This window comes from Hyperolius riggenbachi, chromosome 7 (genome assembly GCF_040937935.1).
Source record: "Hyperolius riggenbachi isolate aHypRig1 chromosome 7, aHypRig1.pri, whole genome shotgun sequence".
Classification (NCBI taxonomy): Eukaryota; Metazoa; Chordata; class Amphibia; order Anura; family Hyperoliidae; genus Hyperolius; species Hyperolius riggenbachi.
In genome coordinates this window covers 105469777-105491699 of record NC_090652.1, presented here as the reverse complement: position 1 = coordinate 105491699, position 21923 = coordinate 105469777, and positions in this window count along the sequence as shown.

Genomic DNA, 21923 nt, shown 5'->3' with positions numbered 1-21923 from the left:
GTTCCAGCCGGCGGCTTCTGCCGCACGGCTACATGCTGCTGGTTCGCCTGGTCCTTCTAGTGCACACAGGGTGAGAGCTACGCGCGCGCGCCAGGCGACAGGACCTTTATGCCAGCAGAAGGGGAGTCAGCTGATCATGCCGATCAGCTGACTCCAGCTATGCTCCGGATTGGCTGAGTGACTGGGGCGGCGCTGTGGAGCGCTTTTGGTATATATAGAACTTGCCTGTCAGTTGCTAGTTGTCTGCTGTTGCGAACATTTACGTGTAAGCGCTCAGACCTGAGTCAGATCCCACAGTGTGTTAGAACCAGCCGGAGCTGGGAATTCACACTGAGTCAGATTCCGTTGATAGCTTTAAAGTTCTATTGCTTGCTACTGTTTATGTGTTAGACTAGTTCCCAGGTGTTGAGATCAAGGACCTCACACCTAAGATTAGGAGATTGCTGCATTGCTACTGTTTATGCATTAGACTAGTTCCCAGGTGTTGAGACCAAGGACCTCACACCTAAGACTAGGAGATTGCTACATCGCTACTGTTTATCTGTTAGACTAGATCCCAGGTGTTGAGACCAAGGACCTCACACCTAAGACTAGGACTGAGATACGTTACTGTTACCTGTTATGACCTTTGGCTTTCCTGACTACTCTCCTGTTCTGTGATTCGGTACTTCGGCCCATCTGATTATCTGTTGCCAACGTTGCCTGTACCTGGATACTGAATCAGTCTTCCGCCTCTGTACTTTATCTGTCCGTGTGTTGCCGACCTGGCTTGTCTGACCTTTCTGGCTGTCACCTAGCCTTGGGTGATCAGCCTTACTGTACATCTGTGACACTTGCTCTTCAGGTGTTTACTAGCTGCAAGATCAGGCCTATGGTCACCAGCTCCTCTGGAGACCATCTTGCAGCACAGTCAGTGGGTCTCTACCTCTCTAAGGTCCACTAGCTGCAGTACAGTCTGATTCGCTGCTCCTCAGGGAATCCCTAGCTGCAGACCAATCCTCATCATATTACTCCTGTCAGTGATCCCTGCTCCTCAGGTATTCACTGGCTGCAGTACAGTCTGATTTCCTGCTCCTCAGGAAATCTTCGGCTGCAGGTCTATCTGAATCACTCATTCCATTACACATCGTTACCTGGCAGCACAGTCAGTGGGACTCTGCCCCTCAGAGGTCCACTGGCTGCAGTGCAGTCTGATTCCCTGCTCCTCAGGGAATCCTGGGCTGCAGTGGTGTCTGTATCTTCCACTTCTCGGGAGATAACCTCTCTGATTACTGTTGCACCAAACACTATACCACATTGGGTATCCTGTGTCTAGCTATACTAGTATTATTGGTGATTCTGCAGATCACCACATAATCAAGTATAGCATCTGTATTATTGGTGATACTGCAGATCACCAATAATCAGAAAAATCTGTGTTGCTGACCTATCGTTACACTCCTATTGCCTGCTCACTCCCTTCCTTAAATCAGGCTGAAAGTCACTCTTCCCCTTTAGAGACCGACAGATGTTATAGGCTGTCAATCAGCAAGGAGGCATTTCTGCAGCTGAAAAAGCAATCACTAGCCCCCCCCCCCCCCCCCCCCTTTGCATGCAACTACACAAAAAAGTTGAAATGAAACCTCTCCTCAAAGGACTCACATTCTGTATGGAAAAGGCTCAAGATCTCCACCAACTACATCATGCAACACCAAGCACTGAGCTAGCTGAGAAACTTAGTAATTTCTACTGCAGGTTCGAGAACCAGGAGGCACCTGCAGGGCATCCAATGCCATCCACCCCATCAGCCTCCAACGGTATTGTCTTAAGTCCCAGCTCACACCCTCCAATTATGTGTGAGGCCGATGTTCTGTGCCACGTGTCAACACTGAATACTAGGAAAGCTTCAGGTCCTGATGGAGTGTCACCGGCCTAAAAACTTGTTTATGGCAACTCGCTGCAATTCTCACCTCCATCTACACCAAATCATATCAAAAAGGCAAAGTCCCTCCATGCTTCAAGAGGTCCACTGGAGCTCTGCGTTCTACTGGTCTGGTCTTCTCAGTTGTCCAATGCCGCTCTCACTGTACTTTCTGATTAGCTGTAGTACAGTGAGAGTGGCATTGGACAACTGAGAAGACCAGACCAGATCAATGGCACACAGAGCTCTGGTGCCTTGCTAGAACCAGGAAGAAATAAGTTGTGCCCTGCTTACTGCTGCTGTGCTAAATTCTGGAGGGGGGAGCATGAAAGGGGGGCCCCAGGTGAGGGTGGGTGCACCCCCCACTCCTCTGTGCCCACTGCTCCCCCTTCCAGGCTACCTACATATACTGGGGACACCAATAGACCTGGCTATCTATACTGGGGACACCTATAGTCCTGGCTACCTATACTGAAGGCACCTATAGACCTGGCTACCTATACTGGGGGCACCTATAAATTGCTACCTATACTGGGGCATTTATACTTTGCTATACTGCGGGCATCTATAGCTGGAAGCAGGAAATTTTTGCGCATGAGGCAAATGGACAAAAAGGGTGCCGCCATTCACTCCCATAATAAATATCGTTTGACGGGCGCAAACAGGAAAAAAGGGCACCTGGAGATTATTAACGTTTTCAAACAGCGCCCGGTGATTATTAATGTTTTCAAACTGCGCTTCTGATGATTTAAGTTTACAAAATGCGCCCGTGACGAATCAGGTTTACAAATATACTAAACATATCTATCGTATTTTACTAAAATGTTATTGTAACAACAAACTTATCTGGTGTTGTCTCTGGAGGCTGCTCTGACAGTGTTGAGCAGCTGGAGAAAGCTTCCTCTTCCTCTTTGTTCAGACGCATCCCCAGCTCCCCTGTAGATGTGAGTCATCGTGTTGTTTCTGACAGTCTCCCTAGGAGGGCTTGCGTAGCTCAGAGCTGCCTTTATAGGTTAGGGGACGTGTCTGAGGTGTGTCAGCTGATTCCTGCGGTCAGCTGCCACTTGCTGCAGGGATGTTGCTGATTGGTCTGATTTTCCTGGGGGCTTGGTCTGTGATCTATTCCTGCTATATAAGCTCTGGGCATTTAGTTGCTCACTGTCCGTTATAGCTATCATGTAAAAAGAGAGAACCGAGAGCCCAAAATAGTGTAATATGTTCAGGCAAATGATAAGATAGAAATGAGTAAAGTAATACTCACAAACCCGGGTTACCTCCAGGTAACCACTGTATAGGCAGGTGAGGAGATTGTCCTGTCCTCACTCAGGAATAAGAAGTCGCTCTCTGTAGGCTTAGAAAAAAAGGGGTATCCCCCTCCACCAAGGGTGGATATTAGACGTGTAGTAAGAAGTAACAGAGGCGCCAACAGGATAAAAACAATAATTAAAATATTTAAAAATTGCTTGGGAGGCAGTGGTGGGCTTACCTCCTATAAGCAGACACCACAGCTGTGTATTTATAGACAGATAATATTTATTGGTACAATATTTATTGGAGTGTACCAATAAATATTATCTGTCTATAAATACACAGCTGTGGTGTCTGCTTATAGGAGGTAAGCCCACCACTGCCTCCAAAGCAATTTTTAAATATTTTAATTATTGTTTTTATCCTGTTGGCGCCTCTGTTCCTTCTTACTACACGTTATAGCTATCAGTTCGCTGAGCGATGGACCTTGTCTTACTGCTGAGCCTAGTGTAGCTAGTCTTCAGAGCTATATATATATATATATATATATATATATATATATATATATATATATATATATATATATATATATATATATATGCAGGCACTGCCGATATATATGTACTCTAGTTAGATCAGTCTTGTATATCATATATTGTATTTACTCCTGATTGTTTTTCTGTGTATGACCCGGCTAGCCCCTCACTCTGACTCTGTCTCCTACTTGTCTGTACCTCAGCCATCTGATCTTATGTGTATGACTTCAGCCTGTTAAATGACTTAGTCCTTGTCTCAGCCTTCTGTACTCCAGTCATCTGACCACCAGTGTATGAACTCAGCCTGTTATTAACCAAGCCTTGCCTCAGTCCTTTTGTACCGCATACTTCTGATTTCACTTGTATGACCATAGGTGACGATCTGACCACGATTTATCGTATACTCGGTGAACATATAAATACCCAGCATTACAGTAATTTAAAATTGATCACTTACTGTTTGTAAAACATTATTATCCACATAATAAAGCGATCAGTAAGTAAATTGTAATTTATTTTTTACAGTCACTATTTGTAAAACATTATTATCTACACAATAAAGCAATCACTAAGGGGGGTCTTAGGGTTAGGCACCACCAGGGGTGATTTAGGGTTAGGCACCACCAGGGGGGTTTTAGGATTAGGCACCATCAGGAGGGTCTAAGGGTTAGGGATAGGTAGAGGGAGGGTTCTGTGTGAGAGTAGGGTTAGGTTTAGTTGTAGTAAAATGTCAGTAATATTTGCTAATGTTTTACTACAGTTATTACGAACGTACTTATATTTTTTTCATTGTTATAATAAACAATATTTTCAGATTTTATTACATGAAGATAAGATAAATGAAGGTTATACACAATATTATACAATTATAACGATTATACATATATTATCTTTTTTAACAAACGTAATGATAAGTCTCACTATCAAAACAGGGAAGATTATCGTATACACAATTTGCGATTTCATAGACATTATTAAAGATTTTCAATTTGTAAAACATTATTGTACGAAATACAACACAATATTTTTAAATACGCTATTACCGCTTATCATTTACACCACCTACCCTTTTTCCCTACACCCTTTTTGCATGGATTCTCTATAGCTGGCTACCTATACTGGGGGCACCTATATCTGGTTACCTATACTGGGGGCACTCATAGCTTGCTACCTATGCTTGGGGTAACTATAGCTGGCTACCTACTGGGGGCACCAATAGCTGGCTACCTATAATGGGGGCACCTATAACTGGCTACCTGTACTGGGGGCAATTATACTTGGCTGCTTTGCTTAGGACCCGATTTGGCCTTAATCCAGCTCTGGTCCTATCCCTCCTCAAGCTCTCCACAGTGGCACAAATGTACACATTTGAGTTTGCGTACAGAGCAAATAGGTCCACCGATGATGCCATCAACATCTGCCTGGAGCTCATTAGCAACCACCTGGACAGAGTGGACTTCTATGCCAGGATCTTTCTTCTCAACTTCAGCTTGGCTTTTAATACCATCACACTAGATGAAAATCTAGCAGCATCCTACACTTCCCCTGTGGATCACGGACTTCCTCACTAACAGGTCCCAAGTCGTCAAGCTGGGTGCTATCTCCTCACAGTCGAGGGTCACCAACACTGGTGACCCACAAGGCTGCGTCCTGTCACTGATCCTGTTCTCTCTATATATGAATAACTGCAGATTCACGGCAAACTCTGTCAAGATCATCACATTTGCTGATGACACCACCATCATTGGCCTTGTCACCAAAAATGACGAGCAGGCCTTTCATCAGCAGGTGGATAGAATATGCCACTGGTGTAAAGAGTACAGGCTGGTCCTCAACACAGCCAAAACTGTTCAGATGATCATCGACTTCAGGAAGCCTACGCCACCTCCAATCATCATTGATTACACGGAAATTGGAAAAGTATCCTACGTCTGCCTCCCAGACACAAACATCTTTAACGACCTGAGCTAGAAGGCCAACACCACCTCCACACAGTAGAAAGTCAACTACAGATGTTTGGTATAGCCCATGAGCTTCTGTTCTACTCCACCACTATTGAATCTGTCCTCTGTTCTTCCATTATGGTTTGGTATGCTGGCTGCTCCACTAGTGATAGACACAACCCTACAGAGGGTCATCAGATCAGCAGAAAAGATCAATGGGAAACCCCTCCCTTTTCTCTGGAACCAATATATGGAGCTTGGCTAATAATAGCCAAACTCTGGAACAGATATACAGAGCTTATAGTAGCCAATATCTGGAACCGATACACTAAAACTGCAGTCAACTAAAGCATTCGGCAAACCACAGCTGCAAATTTGCTGGGTGTAAATGATGGGCTGTGCTCCCAAATCATTCCTTGGGCTAGGAGACAAATTGTTGCACTCAGGGCCGGGCCGAGGCATAGGCTGGAGAGGCTCCAGCCTCAGGGCGCAGTGTAGGAGGGGGCGCACAATTCATTCAGCTGCCATTCCTAATTGTGTTTGAAGCAGAAAGAAATAAGAAAAGGGGATACATAGCCATCTGCAAGCCAGATAACTAGATACTAAGGTGTTGGGGAGGTTGTGGGCCCTGTGGCACCTCTTAGTCTAATAGCAATCAGTGTGTGACGGCTGGGGTGGCAGGGATGGAGGGGCGCACTTTGGTGTCTCAGCCTTGGGTGCTGGAGGACCTTGTCCCGCCTCTGGTTGCACTTGTTCAGTGGTGGGGACATTGTGATTGGTAACATCTGCAGGTTGCTGGTATTAATTATATCCTATTGTATCTGTCAGTAGGAATTGAAAAAATTATGCCATGCCTTCAATTTTACTGGACAGACCAACTGCAGCTTGTCCTTGGCCCATGACAATTTGTCCACACCTTCAAATTTAAAAATGATGCAAGTCCCACTCTATCTGGTCTCTCCCATTTTCCAAAAGGGAGAGCTACAACACATGTTATTATCCTGAAGAAACTAGAGAAACACATTGTTTGTTTTTTATGTCCAATAAATTACTCTTTAATCTTCATTTCAAGCTAAGACTTTTCCTTATTAACTCCCAAACTGGTAGTTTACACTCACACTGGGGCGCCTCCTACCACCTTGTATAGTGTAGTCCCCCTCTTAGGGGTTATTCCTATAACTGACATCCAGTGGCTCCAGTGGATCTTTTTGATTGGAGTGCGACCCAAGTCTGGGAGAGGACTTTTTCCACATGCTCTAAACAGTGGTTGCGTAAAAAGCAACCCGTGTTTGTAAGTAGTATTAATGTGGATTTATTTTCCCTTTTGTGAAAATACTACACTTTCAGTGCTCCTGGTCTGTTTCTCTGTCCTCTTTTCTTTCCGTTCCTGGAGTTCCACGTTGACCTCCTCATATCCGATACACCCTTTCCACCTTTTTAAGATTGTCTGCCCTGCTGACTAAGGTTAGTCATTTGACACAGGTCCTTATCTGCACTCTTTGTTGGAGGGGTGCTCTGTGAGTTTCAGGAACTCTAACTGTGGCTAAATTAACAAGAAAAAAGCAAGAAAAGCAGAAGTTAAAGTGTTGTAGTGGCCCAGAACAGCCAATTACAGTGGAAACTTGTTTAGTTGCTCTAGTCAAGTGTTCCACTTTTGCACCAGTTTTCTTTGCATCTGTCATGCTAAAAGACGACGGGTCTAGAGATGTTTAAATCCAGACTCGGATGAAATCCGGATAGTTGTTATGAAATCACCTGTGCGGGGTGTGTGTGTGTGTGTGTGTGGGGGGGGGGGGGTGTTAATCTTACCTATCTGACGTCTTCTTAGGTCCGTCCCTCGGCACCTCCCACGATGCGGTCCACGTGGCGGTCACGTGATTACAAACACTTCCTCCTTCCGGGTTGAAGGAGGAAGTGTTTGTGCTCACGTGACGCGTGTGGACCACATCGTGGGAGGCGCCGAGGGACAGACCTAAGAAGACGCCAGATAGGTAAGATTAAAGAGGAACTTCAGCCTAAGCAAACATACTGTCATTAAGTTACATTAGTTATGTTAATTAAAATAGATAGGTAATATAATATCTTACCCATTTTGTTTTAAAAGAACAGGCAAAGGTTTGCGATTTCATAAGGGCAGCCATCTTTTTGGTTGAAAGGAGGTGACAGGGAGCACGAGACACAGTTCCAACTGTCCTGTGTCCAGATCACCCCTCCCAGTTGCTGGCAACATGAATAACAACATAGGAAATACCATCATGCTTTGCACAGCATCAGGGGAAAAAAGCCCGGGCAGTTTTCTTTGATGGGGCGGAGCTTAGCTAAAAATGCAGCCAAAAATGAGACTTCTATACGAAAAACAAAGTTCTGATGCTGTGAAACTGTTAAAGAAACACCAAGCCTTTTCAGTTCTGCTGAGTAGATTTTTAGTCTGGAGGTTCACTTTAACACTTTAACCCCCCCCCCCCCCGCACAGGTGATTTCATTTAACTGGTTGAAATCCGGATAACAACTATCCGGCTTTCATCCAAGTCCGGATTTGAGCATCTCCAGATGCGTCTCTTTTGTTTGAGCATTTTCTGCAGTAGTTTAATAACAAATGACACGCAGGTGTGTGGCCCCAGCCGATACTGTATATTACTTGTACTCCTCTCTTAACCTACAGAAATGACTTTGCCATGCCAGTTTCCAGTGATTGACACAATACAAAGGGAATAGGCTGAAGGGTTAGCATGCCAGCCAGATAAGCCCTCAGTACTGAGGAGTATTGGCCGCATTATATCTTATCTTTGGCCGCGGCCGTGAAACAACTATGCCTCAGAGTTTACAAGTTTCCTGCAGCAAAGAACATTCTGTAACACTTTAGATGATTGAATACAAGAGGAAATTGGAACACACGGCTGGGTAAATAAAGAATGCGAGGTATGCTCATACCACAATACCAAAAGCTTTATTCAAAAGGGATTGTTTATGACAGGGTGAAGGGCCTGCGCATTAACCCTCCCCAGCTCTATATTCCCTGTTGAAAACTTCTCTAAGTTGGTACTTATAAATGTTAAATTTGTGTCTTTGAGTATTTGTAAGGTTTAGTAGTGTAGTGCATATCCCAATCGCCAATCACCACTAAATAGAATAGAAAAATAATAGAGAGCAGCCCACAGCTAGTTTTTGAATATCAAAAAGAAAATAAGAGCTTTATTCAACTGTGGAATGGCTGCTGATAAGGTTTTCATGCTAAAAGTTCTAAGGGTCATTACTTCTGTTTGTAATGCAGCTCAACAGGCTGTCACAGTTGCTGTTAAAAATACAGTAATAAACACTTCTCCACCACAGGTTATTTTCCTTTAAAAAACCAGGGCAATTTTTACATGTCATGCTTCTCCCATTCACCTATCATTGCTCTACTGGGCAGTGTCGGGGGCACACTGGTGCGCTTGTCAGGTAGTAGTTAAAAATTAAGCTCTTAAACTGAAAATACAAATACAAGACTCAGTTTTTTGTTACGAATGTTGGATTTACCAATAGTAAAACCAGGGCTGTAGTCATCATATATAGTCATCAGTTATGATAGTCATAAATAATTTATACGTACAGTAATAGCTGTGCTTAGTCCACAAAAATTAAGTAAACCAATCTTCATCTCCATAAAGCTTTTCAGCAGATGGAAGCATGAACCCACTTTTGAACCAGAAACAGCGGCAAAAGCGCCTGACCTGGGCTACAGAGAAGCAGCACTGGACTGTTGCTCAGTGGTCCAAAGTACTTTTTCGGATTAAAGGAACTTTTACATGTCATTCGGAAATCAAGGTGCCAGAGTCTGGAGGAAGACTGGGGAGAGGGAAATGCCAAAATGCCTGAAGTCCAGTGTCAAGTAGCCACAGTCAGTGATGGTCTGGGGTGCCATGTCAGCTGCTGGTGTTGGTCCACTGTGTTTTATCAAGGGCAGGGTCAATGCAGCTAGCTATCAGGAGATTTTGGAGCACTTCATGCTTCCATCTGCTGAAAAGCTTTATGGAGATGAAGATTTCATTTTTCAGCACGACCTGGCACCTGCTCACAGTGCCAAAACCACTGGTAAATGGTTTACTGAGCATGGTATTACTGTGCTCAATTGGCCTGCCAACTCTCCTGACCTGAACCCCATAGAAAATATGTGGGATATTGTGAAGAGAAAGTTGAGAGACGCAAGACCCAACACTCTGGATGAGCTTAAGGCCGCTATCGAAGCATCCTGGGCCTCCATAACACCTGAGCAGTGCCACAGGCTGATTGCCTCCATGCCACGCCGCATTGAAGCAGTCATTTCTGCAAAAGGTTTCCCGACCAAGTGTTGAGTGCATAACTGAACATAATTATTTGAAGGTTGACATTTTTTGTTTTAAAAACACTTTTCTTTTATTGGTCGGATGAAATATGCTAATTTTTTGAGATAGGAAATTTGGGTTTTCATGAGCTGTATGCCAAAATCATCAATATTAAAACAATAAAAGGCTTGAACTACTTCAGTTGTGTGTAATGAATCTAAAATATATGAAAGTCTAATGTTTATCAGTACATTACAGAAAATAATGAACTTTATCACAATATGCTAATTTTTTGAGAAGATCCTGTATACTGTACAGTCACATTCAGATATGTATATGACTTTAAAAATACGGGAACTGCTTTATTAAAGCAGCACAAGTAACTATTTTTTGAACCTCTTTGCTCATGAAATCAAATAATTTCATATGTTGTTAAAATTTGGTTTGGTGACTACTAATTAAATGGTAAATTGCGCAATTTTCAATTTTCGATTTTATTTGATTAGCCGCACCCAGGCTATGCATATACATAGGTTAGGATTTAGTTAGTGTTAGGCCCCTCCCATGGAGGATTGACTTCTTCGCAGTGGGAGGGACGAGTACTTAATAGGTTGCATGCAAGCTGTTAATGGAAACCAACATCCTCCTCTAGGGGTAGACAGGTCATATGTATGCTCGGTGTGTATTCGACCCCACAAGTGGGGCTTGCACTGTTTTGCAGGTAGGCACTAGTGTTTTTAAGTAGCGCTGCTCATTTCCTTGCTATGTACGAATTAAATGGTACCCGAGACGGATGAAAAGAAATGTTATACATACCTGGGGCTTCCTCCAGCCCCCTTCAGGCCAATCAGTCCCTCGCTGTCCTCCTCCACCACCTGGATCTTCTGCTATGACTCCCGGTAATTCAGCAAGTCAGAGCAGTCCAGCCACGTGCCGCTCCTACAGCCAGGAGCATTCTGCACCTGCGCAATAGGCGCACTACGCCAGACTGGCTCAAGTACCTGGACTCATAGCAGAAGATCCAGGTGACGGAGGAGGACAGCGAGGGATTGATTAGCCTGAGGGGACTGGAGGAAGCCCCAGGTATGTATGAAACTTTAATTTCATCTGTCTCAGGTTTACTTTGTTACACAGCAGTACTATACTCTACATATGCACTCCCCACAGAGCTGCAGGGACTCCACTGAGAATGTTGTGCACATTGAACACAGAGGTGTTGTCTATCACCCATAATCCTGGTTCAGATTGTGCATGAAGAATGTGTAATAGAGGAAGAATCGCCTCATTCCCCTGCAGAGTACCTGTACATCATTCTTACATGTACCCACAGTTACATTTAGAGTTGTCCCGAACGGTTCGGCCATAAACTTATTTGCACGAACATCGCTGGTTCGCGTTCGCATCGAAACGCGAACTTTATGGTGAGTTCGACCCGCCCCTATACTACATCATTGGGGTAAACTTTGACCCTCTACATCACAGTCAGCAGACACATGGCAGCCAATCAGGCTGCACTCCCTCCTGGAGCCCAACCCCCACCCTCCTTATATAAGGCAGCAGCGTCGGCCAGGATCTCTGTCTGCTGCTGTAGTAGTGAGAGAAGGGAGAGGTTGTCTGCTGCTGTAGTAGTGAGAGAAGGGAGAGGTTGCTGCAGAGACATAGGGAAAGCTTAGTTAGGCTCTTGTTAGGCTTGTTAGCTTGCTCGTTGCTGATACTTATTGCTAAAAAGCACCAACAAAACAGCTCTTTTGAAAGCTAATGTTCTTGTGATGTGTTTTTTTTTTTTTTGTGTGGCCCACTAACACTACATATACAGCCCTGTCTGTCGCAGCTGGCCCTTGCTAATTGCTATACTGTGCCAGGCCCAGCACATTCAGTGTATACCTTTTCACTGCACCTGTGTGTGTGACTGCACATATTATACAAGCTGTCAGTACCTTTCACTGCATCTGTGTGTGATTGCACATTTGTGCCATTGACACTGCATATTACAGCCCTGTGTGTTGCAGCTGGCCCTTGCTAATTGCTATACGGTGCCAGGCCCAGCACATTCAGTATATACCTTTCACTGCACCTGTGTATGTGACTGCACATATTATACAAGCAGTCAGTGCCTTTCACTGCATCTGTGTGTGACTGCACATTTGTGCCATTGAGACTGCGTATTACAGCCCTGTGTGTCGCAGCGGGCCGCTGCTTATTGCTATACTGTGGCAGGCCCAGCACAGTCCGTGCATACCTTTCACTGCACCTGTGTGACAGCACGCAGTTTTATATACAGGTCACTGCATACCTGTTCACTGTACATGTGTGTGTGATAGCTGCACATTTTAATACCAGTCTGCGCATACCTTTCACTGCACCTGTGTAACCGCACATTGTTGTACCAGCAGTCACCATTTCACTGCACCTGTGTGACCGCACATTGTTGTACCAGCAGTCAACTTTCACTGCACCTGTGTAACTGCACATTGTTGTACCAGCAGTCACTGCAACCTTTTCACTGCACCTGTGTAACCACATATTGTTGTACCAGCAGTCACTGCAACCTTTTCACTGCGCCTGTGTAACCACACATTGTTGTACCAGCAATCACCTTTTCACTGCACCTGTGTAACTGCACATTGTTGTACCAGCAGTCACTGTAATCTGTTCACTGCACCTGTGTAACTGCACATTGTTGTACCAGCAGTCACTGCAACCTTTTCACTGCACCTGTGTAACCGCACATTGTTGTACCAGCAGTCACTGCAACCTTTTCACTGCACCTGTGTAACCGCACATTGTTGTACCAGCGGTCACCATTTAACTGCACCTGTGTGGCCGCACATTGTTGTACCAGCAGTCAACTTTTCACTGCACCTGTACCTTTTATAAGTACTCTTATCAAGGACTAGTTTTAGTCTATGACTAAAGGGAATACATATGGCAGTCTACATATCCTTCTCACTTCAGTTGTCTTTTAAAATTCCGAATCCTAAGTGTTGGCAGTTAAGAGAAGAATTTCATGTTACATACTTTCAATCAACAAGATTGTAATATGGAAATTAGAGGAGTCGGAGTCCAGGAGTTGGAGTCAGTGGAATCCTAAACTGAGGAGTTGGAGTCGGAGGATTTTTGTACCAACTCCACAGCCCTGAGTAACACACATGCAAGGAATTATCTCACACAAGCATATTTTAACTTCAGGTTTGAGTACATGAAAAAAGGGCGCCGTGAAAAAGGGCCTGGGTTATTAATGAATTTGGCGCCAGGTATTAACGAAATTTCCTAACGAGAATCATTGTTGTCAAGCTTTATTAACGATTATTACTGTTGCAAAAATAAACGAGAAATAATAACAAATAAATATTAACATTAAATGTCGTAACGTTTTTCCTCAAAACTGCTTAACCTAACCCTACCCTCACACAGAACCCTCCCCTGGTGGTGCCTAAAACTAACCACTAGAGTTGGGCCGAACCTCCGATTTTAGGTTCGCGAACCGCAATAGACTTCAATGGGGATGCGAACTTTGAAAAAAAAAAAATGTATGCTGGCCACAAAAGTGATGGAAAAGATGTTTCAAGGGGTCTAAAACCTGGAGGGGGGCATGGCGGAGTGGGATACATGCCAAAAGTCCCCGGGAAAAATCTGGATTTGACGCAAAGCAGCGTTTTAAGGGCAGAAATCATATTGAATGCTAAATGACAGGCCTAAAGTGCTTTAAAACATCTTGCATGTGTATACATCAATCAGGTAGTGTAATTAAGGTACTGCTTCACACTGACACACCAAACTGTTCACTGAACAGAACAGGTATGCAGTGGCGGGTTCACTGAACAGAACAGGTATACAGTGGCGGGTTCACTGAACAGAACAGGTATGCAGTGGTGGGTTCACTGAACAGAACAGGTATGCAATGGCGGGTTCACTGAACAGAACAGGTATGCAGTGGCGGGTTCACTGAACAGAACAGGTATGCAGTGGCGGGTTCACTGAACAGAACAGGTATACAGTGGCGGGTTCACTGAACAGTACAGGTATGCAGTGGCAGGTTCACTGAACAGGTATGCAGTGGTGGGTTCACAGAACAGGTATGCAGTGGTGGGTTCACAGTACAGGTATGCAGTGGTGGGTTCACAGAACAGGTATGCAGTGGTGGGTTCACAGAACAGGTATGCAGTGGTGGGTTCACAGAACAGGTATGCAGTGGCGGGTTCACAGAACAGGTATGCAGTGGTGGGTTCACAGAACAGGTATGCAGTGGCGGGTTCACTGAACAGGTATGCAGTGGTGGGTTCACAGAACAGGTATGCAGTGGTGGGTTTACAGAACAGGTATGCAGTGGTGGGTTCACAGAACAGGTATGCAGTGGTGGGTTCACTGAACAGGTATGCAGTGGTGGGTTCACAGAACAGGTATGCAGTGGTGGGTTCACAGAACAGGTATGCAGTGGTGGGTTCACAGAACAGGTATGCAGTGGTGGGTTCACAGAACAGGTATGCAGCCAGGGACAAGCTAAGCCTAACTAATCTTTCCCTATGAGAGAGAGTGTGCAGCAGCTTGCCCTACTCTCACTAATGCAGGCACACGAGTGACCGTAATGGTCGCCGCTGCCTGCCTTTTAGTAGGGGGGAGTGGCTCCAGGGGCTAGTGTAGCCTAATTGGCTACACTGGGCCTGCTGACTGTGATGTAGAGAGTCAAAGTTGACCCTCTATGGTGCATTATGGGGCGAACCGAACTTCCGCAAAGGTTCGCCTGCGGGACGCAAACGTGAACCATGGAAGTTCGCATGGAACCGTTCGCAGGCGAACCGTTCGGCCCAACTCTATTAACCACCCCCTTGGTGCCTAACCCTAACCACCCCCTCGGTGGTGCCTAACCCTAACCACCCCCCTGGTGGTGCCTTACCCTAACCACCCCCCTCAGTGGTGCCTAACCCTAACCACCCCCCTGGTGGTGCCTTACCCTAACCACCCCACATGGTGTTGCCTAAAACTAACCGCCACCTAGGTGGTGCCTAACCCTAACCACTCCCCTTGGTGTTGCCTAAAACTAACCACTTCCTCTGCAGAAACACCCTTTTAGATATATTAATGATAATATAACCTTTGAAAACGAAAAATCTTTACTTATTAACAAAATAATATGACAAAAACTATACTGTTATAAACTTCTAAAACGATAACTACCTCAAAAACTATAATCTTATAATATTATTAACGAAATTTCTCACGGCGCCCTTCTTTCATGCTTTTTTTCCGGTGTATTAACGATAATTGCATTAAAGTCCATGGTGGAGCCCTTTTTGTCCCCTCAGCCGGCGCCCTTTTTTCCTGCTCCCTCAGGTTTGCTTTAAGGTGCTGATAGGTTACAACCACCAGATTGATCAGTAGTTCGATCCTCCTGATAAAATTATTACATTTAAAAAAAAAATGTAGTTTTATATGAGCAATCTTAATTGCTGTTGATCGTTTTTTATTTCAGATTCAGTCTAACATGTCAATGTTTTAAAATATGAGTAGAAATAAAAGAAGTAATTTACTATTATCATTTTGATTAGACTTGACTAAATTGACCTTAATTACAACATCAAACTTCTGTGAATTATGCAAAGCAGGGACGTTTCTTGGGCAGAGTGGGCAGGGTGACCGCCCTGGGCGTGGACTGGCAAGTAGAAGAAGGGGGGTGCAGGCAGAAGGACATAACCACTAGGGAGCTGGTGACGCATGGTGCAGCCAAATGGAAGAAGAAAGAAGATTACCAGCGCAATCACCTTCCTTGACTCCTCCTGGGCTGCCTGTGTCAGACGTCAGGTCATCATCACGTCACCACCACGTAACGACACCTGATGTCCTGTAGCGGTACTGCAGAATGTCAGTGTGCGGCACCCATGGAGAAGTCAGCTTTCCTGGCCCTTTTCGCCTCTGTGTTTTCCTGGTCCGAGCTTCCTCCTGGGTGAGCGGCTGGTCACTAGTAAACAGTAGTGTTGGGCGAACACCAAGATGTTCGGGTTCGCGAACGTTCGCCGAACATCGCCGCGATGTTCGGGTGTTCGCGCCGAACTCCGAACATAATGGAAGTCAATGGGGACCCGAACTTTCGTGCTTTGTAAAGCTTCCTTACATGCTAAATACCCCAAATTTGCAGGGTATGTGCACCTTGGGAGTGGGTACAAGAGGAAAAAAAATATTTGAAAAAGAGCTTATAGTTTTTGAGAAAATTGATTGTAAAGTTTCAAAGGAAAAACTGTCTTTTAAATGTGGAAAATGTCATGTTTCTTTGCACAGGTAACATGCTTTTTGTCGCCATGCAGTCATAAATGTAATACAGAGAAGAGGTTCCAGGAAAAGGGACCGGTAACGCTAACCCAGCACAAGCAGCAGAACACGTGATGGAACAGGAGGAGGCGCAGGAGGAGAAGGCCACGCTTTTTGAGACACAACATCCCAGGCCTTGCATGAGGACAAATAGCGTGCGGATATAGCAATGCTTTTTGCCGCCATACAGTCATAAATGTAATAAAGATGAGAGGTTCAATAAACAGGGACCGGCAACGCTAACCCAGCAGCAGCAGCAGCAGCAGCACACGTGATGGAACAGGAGGAGGCGCAGGAGGAGAAGGCCACGCTTTTTGAGACGCAACCCAGGCCCTGCATGAGGACAAAAAGCGTGCAGATATAGCAATGCTTTTTGCCGCCATGCAGTCATAAATGTAATAAAGATGAGAGGTTCAATAAACAGGGACCGGAAACGCTAACCCAGGCCAGCAGCAGCAGCAGCACACGTGATGGAACAGGAGGAGGCGCAGGAGGAGAAGGCCACGCTTTTTGAGACACAACATCCCAGGCCTTGCATGAGGACAAATGGCGTGCGGATATAGCAATGCTTTTTGCCGCCATGCAGTCATAAATGTAATAAAGATGAGAGGTTCAATAAACAGGGACCGGAAACGCTAACCCAGCAGCAGCACACGTGATGGAACAGGAGGAGGTGCAGGAGGAGAAGGCCACGCTTTTTGAGACACAACATCCCAGGCCTTGCATGAGGACAAATAGCGTGCGGATATAGCAATGCTTTTTGCCGCCATGCAGTCATAAATGTAATAAAGATGAGAGGTTCAATAAACAGGGACCGGCAACGCTAACCCAGCAGCAGCACACGTGATGGAACAGGAGGAGGCGCAGGAGGAGAAGGCCACGCTTTTTGAGACACAACATCCCAGGCCTTGCATGAGGACAAAAAGCGTGCGGATATAGCAATGCGTTTTGCCGCCATGCAGTCATAAATGTAATAAAGATAAGAGGTTCCATAAACAGGGACCGGCAACGCTAACCCATCACAGATGGTCATTGTTCATGTTACTTGGTTGGGGTCCAGGAGTGTTGCATAGTCGTTTCCAATCCAGGATTGATTCATTTTAATTTGAGTCAGACGGTCTGCATTTTCTGTGGAGAGGCGGATACGCCGATCTGTGACGATGCCTCCGGCAGCACTGAAACAGCGTTCCGACATAACGCTGGCTGCCGGGCAAGCCAGCACCTCTATTGCGTACATTGCCAGTTCGTGCCAGGTGTCTAGCTTCGATACCCAATAGTTGAAGGGTGCAGATGGATTGTTCAACACAGCTACGCCATCTGACATGTAGTCCTTGACCATCTTCTCCAGGCAATCGGTGTTGGAGGTGGATCTGCACGCTTGCTGTTCTGTGGGCTGCTGCTGCATGGGTGTCAGAAAATGTTCCCACTCCAAGGACACTGCCGATACCATTCCCTTTTGGGCACTAGCTGCGGCTTGTGTTGTTTGCTGCCCTCCTGGTCGTCCTGGGATTGCGGAAGTCAGTCTGTCGGCGTACAACTGGCTAGAGGAGGGGGAGGATGTCAATCTCCTCTCTAAAGTCTCCACAAGGGCCTGCTGGTATTCTTCCATTTTGACCTGTCTGACTCTTTCTTCAAGCAGTTTTGGAACATTGTGTTTGTACCGTGGATCCAGAAGGGTATAAACCCAGTAATTGGTGTTGTCCAGAATGCGCACAATGCGTGGGTCACGTTCAATGCAGTCTAGCATGAATTGAGCCATGTGTGCCAGAGTCCTGCCAGAATCCTCATCATCCTCTTGTGAGCGTTGTGATAGTTGTTGTGATGCATCATAGTCGTCACCTTCTTCCTGGTCTGCTTCTGCTGACCATTCGCGCTGAATTGTGGAAGTCCAACGTGCACCGCTCTGGCCCTCGTCAATGGTGGCAGGAAATTCCTGCTCCAACTCCAGCTGTTCCTCCTCCTGTTCTTCGTCATAGCTGCTGGGGCCAGCGTTTCCTGAGGCGGATGGCCTGATGTTGGTACCATCACGCTGATCGTTTTCTCCTTCAGATTCCCTGAGTTGCATCATGACAGCTGTTTCCTTGATTTTCAACATTGACCTCTTCAGTAAACACAGCAGTGGTATGGTAATGCTGACTGAAGAGTTGTCACTGCTCACAAGCAACGTGGATTGCTCAAAATTTTGGAGGACTTGGCAGAGGTCCAACATGTTGGCCCAATCGGATCCACAGAAGCTTGGCAGCTGTCCGGATGCGCCTCGGTACTGCGCCGTCATGTACTGGACCACTGCACTCTTCTGCTCGCAAAAGCGGGCTAGCATGTGCAGCGTAGAATTCCAGCGCGTAGGGACATCACACAGCAAGCGATGGTGGGGGAGATTGAAGCGCTCCTGCATCTTGGCGAGTGCCCCCGAAGCAGTACTGGAATTTCTACAATGTTTGGCCACTCGTCGCACCTTCAACAGAAGATCGGCCACGCCTGGGTATGTCCTCAGGAACCGCTGAACTACTAGGTTCATCACGTGCGCCAGGCAGGGGATGTGTGTCAGCTTAGCAAACCTTAAAGCGCGAATGAGATTACTCCCATTATCACACACAACCATGCCCGGTTTCAGGTCCAGCGGTGCCAGCCACAAATTCGTCTGTTCCTTTATTCCCCTCCAAATTTCCTCCCCTGTGTGTTGCTTATCCCCAAGGCAGATCAGCTTCAGCAACGCTTGCTGACGCATGCCAAAAGCTGTGCTGCACTGCTTCCATGATCCTACTGCTGCTGGGTTAGCGTTTCCGGATGAGGTACAGCTTTGAGATGCGTTGGAGGAGAAGGAGTCAGAGAGGTAGGTGCTGCTGTTGTTATCCAGTGGGAGGGACGGCGGTGCAGCCGTTTGCGGCGTGGGCAACACCCGCGCCGTAGCAGGTGAGGAATCGCTGCCAGGCTCCACAAGGTTCACCCAGTGCGCGGTAAGGGAGATGTATTGACCCTGGCCGAACGCACTCGTCCAGGTGTCAGTGGTGAGGTGAACCTTGCAGGCAACTGCATTCTTCAAGCTTTGGGTTATTTTGCTGACCACGTGCTCATGCAACTCAGGCACTGCAGAGCGCACAAAGTGGTAGCGGCTGGGAACCACGTAACGTGGGATGGCCACTGACATCATGCCCTTGAAGCTGTTTGTCTCCACCACTCGATATGGCAGCATTTCGCAGGCCAGAAGCTTGGCTATGCTGGCTGTTACTGCCACGGCCCGGGGGTCATTTGCTGGCAATCTCCTCTTGCGCTCAAACATCTCCGAGGCAGACAACTGAACCGTAGGGCTGCACACTGAAGGGCTGTTGGTTGTTGTGTTTGATGAACACTGGGAGACCTCAAGAGCACTACTCCGTAAAGTGACAGTGTCAGCGTCGTCTGATGTTTGTGAATGTTGTGAACCACGCAATGGCTGGGCTACTGCTGCTGCTGAGGCGGGTCTGGTGGTGAGTCTGGTTGTCCCCAAGGGAGGGAGTGTTGCTGGTACCCTGTCCTGCCGCGTTTCCCCACAGAGTGGGATGTTTGGATAGCATGTGGCGGCTCATGCTGGTGGTGGAGAGGTACTTTTCCCCCTGCTCAGGCGGGTCTTGCACACCTTGCAAATCGCCATAGTACCATCCTCAGTGCAGTCTTCAAAGAAAGCCCAGACTTTGGAGCACCTGCCTTGCTGGCGATTTCTGTTTGCGCCTCTTTTGCCTCTCACTTGAACTTCCACGCTTGTGGTGCCTGAAATTGCGCGCCGCCTACCTTGTGGCACAAGGCGAACTCGTGCAGCAGTGGGTTCTTCAACAGACTCATCTGTGCTGCTGCTACGATGGCGATGTTCTCGTTCACAAACAAAATCTGGGTCTATGTCCACATTGTCCATACCCTCCTCTTCCATCTCCTCAAACTCGTCATATGACATTGTGGGGGGCCGCCGCCGTGGAGTAGAGCTCCCCAGAACAACCTCTGCGCAGCTCACTCCAACGTCGTCTTCCAGATCTTGTCGGCCGACCTCCTGCAATTGCAACCCCTCCTGCCCAACTTGCTCTGGGATTCGGGTTTCTAAGTCCTCGGACTCGCCTTGTATTTCAGTGCGCGGTGCATTTCCCACAGTTAATGGTTGTGAATCCGGGCACAACATTTCTGGCTGTTCCTCCATTGACCTTTCAAAGGTGGAAGTTTGTTGGGCTGGGAATAGCTCCTGCGAATACCCCATTGTGTCCTGAGGTAATTCATCGGACTGGTTATCTGGCAGTTGTGTGCGTGGTGTCGCTGCCGGTTGTGTCAGCTTTGTGCCCACTGGCTCCTTGTAACTGGCTGAGGACTCGGACCTCGTGCGTGATGTGCTGGTGCTGCTTAACCCACTGCTGGACGCTTGAGAGGTCATCCAAGTAATTATCTGGTCCTGTTCTTTTGGATTTGTGAGGGTTGTTGTCCTGGACAACATGGGCGGTATTGAGTGGGTTTTCTTGGGTGCTCCCCTATGGCCTGTACGTGAACCGTCAGGGGAAACACCTCTTCCCTTGCCCCTCCCTCTTTCAACGGATTTCTTCCTCATTTCACTTATCCTTAAAGTACACGCTGACTGGCAGCAGTACAGTGGCAGTACAGAAATGCTATACAGTGGTGGGTGAGCGATGTACCACTATTCCCAGCAGCGACACAGAGCACAATGCTATACAGTGGTGGGTGAGCGGTGTACCACTATTCCCAGCAGCGACACAGAGCACAATGCTATACAGTGGCGGGTGAGCGGTGTACTACTGTTCCCAGCAGACACAGAGTGGCAGTAAACACAATAATGCTATATAGTGCTGGGTGAGCGGTGTACACAGAGTGGCAGTAAACACAATGCTATATAGTGTGGCTGAGCGAGCGGTGTAGTACTGTTCCCAGCAGACACAGAGTGGCAGTACACACAATGCTATATAGTGTGCTGGGTGAGCGGTGTACAGAGTGGCAGTAAACACAATGCTATATAGTGTGGCTGAGCTAGCGGTGTACTACTGTTCCCAGCAGACACAGAGTGGCAGTAAACACAATGCTATATAGTGTGGCTGAGCGAGGTACACAGAGTGGCAGTAAACACAATGCTATATAGTGTGGCTGAGCGAGCGGTGTACTACTGTTCCCAGCAGACACAAAGTGGCAGTAAACACAATACTATATAGTGTGGCTGAGCGAGGTACACATAGTGGCAGTAAACACAATGCTATATAGTGTGGCTGAGCGAGCGGTGTACTACTGTTCCCAGCAGACACAGAGTGGCAGTAAACACAATGCTATATAGTGTGGCTGAGCGAGGTACACAGAGTGGCAGTAAACACAATGCTATATAGTGTGGCTGAGCGAGCAGTGTACTACTGTTCCCAGCAGACACAGAGTGGCAGTAAACACTATGCTATATAGTGTGGCTGAGCGAGGTACACAGAGTGACAGTAAACATAATGCTTTATAGTGTGGCTGAGCGAGCGGTGTACTACTGTTCCCAGCAGACACAGAGTGGCAGTAAACACAATGTTATATTGTGTGGCTGAGCGAGGTACACAGAGTGGCAGTAAACACAATGCTATATAGTGTGGCTGAGCGAGCAGTGTACTACTGTTCCCAGCAGACACAGAGTGGCAGTAAACACAATGCTATATAGTGTGGCTGAGCGAGGTACACAGAGTGGCAGTAAACACAA